Source organism: Arachis ipaensis, chromosome B09 (genome assembly GCF_000816755.2).
Source record: "Arachis ipaensis cultivar K30076 chromosome B09, Araip1.1, whole genome shotgun sequence".
Lineage (NCBI taxonomy): Eukaryota > Viridiplantae > Streptophyta > Magnoliopsida > Fabales > Fabaceae > Arachis > Arachis ipaensis.
Window position 1 is genome coordinate 62,954,610 of NC_029793.2, and position 1,277 is coordinate 62,955,886.

Below are 1,277 nucleotides of genomic sequence, written 5' to 3' on the forward strand. Positions count from 1 at the left end.
TTTTTAAATTTCACAATTGAGCTAAGCTACTTTCTGTTTTGATCCTTCAAGTGACTCTCTACTTCTGTTTGAATTTCCTGCACTTTTGTTCCTCTGTATTTTACATTTGAGCTACTGTGATCTGAATTTAATTTTCTTGCACTTTAAATTTCCTGTCACTTATTCTCAAGATCTCTTTGATTGCTTGCTTTATTGCTTTCTTTAATTTTCAGCACCCACTCCCCTTTAATTTCTTGTAATTTACATTTCTTGCTCTTTAAGTTACTTGCAATTTTACTTTCTGCACTTTATAATTCCTGCAAATTTACATTCTGTTGGCTTCAATTGTCACTCAAATCACTCAATGTTAGCTTGACTAAACTAATCACCCACTAAAGTTGCTTGATCCATCAATCCCTGTGGGATCGACCTCACTCCCGTGAGTTTTATTACTTGATGCGACCCGGTGCACTTGCCGGTTAGTTTTGGGTGTTTTGGAGAAATTTGTTTTTCCACAAAAATACATGAAACTACCCTAAAAATAGTAAAGAAAAGATCAGTGAAACTGGCCAAGATGCCCTGGCATCAAAATTTATTTTTTAAGTTTAAAGTTTAAAAAAAATAAATTTACAACTCTATTATTTAACAGATATTGTTGGACTTTATTTTATTTTTCTAATTGAAATAAAAAATTAATCATATAATTTAAAATTTCAAAAATAAAAAATTTAGTTTTCAAAAATTTTAATTTTTTTAAAAATATTTTTTATTTTTTTATTCTCCGAATAATACTGCACTCAGAAAATTGACTTTTTTGCTGCACTTGTTCACAAAATAAGAATAAATTAATTTAAAAGATTTAAAATTTTTTATTTTTCAATTTTTTTAGTTTTAGAATAATGTTGGAATTTTTTATTTTTCTTCTGTTAGAAAAAAATTTATTTTTTAGTTTAAAACTTTAAACAAAAATAAAAATTTACAGATATTTTGTTTACTTGATATTGCTGAACTTTATTTTATTTTTCTAATTTAAATAAAAAATAAAAAATTTAGGTTTCTCCGAATAATACTGCACTCAGAAAATTGACTTTTTTAAAAAATATTTTTTATCTTTTTATTCACTGAATAATGCTACACCCGGATAGTTAACTTTTTTTTGCTCCACTTGTTCACAAATTAAGAATAAATTAATAAAAAAATTTAAAATTTTAATTTTTTATTTTTCAGATAATTTGGAATTTTTTATTTTTCTACTATTAGAAAAAAATTTATGTTTTAGTTTAAAACTTTAAACAAAA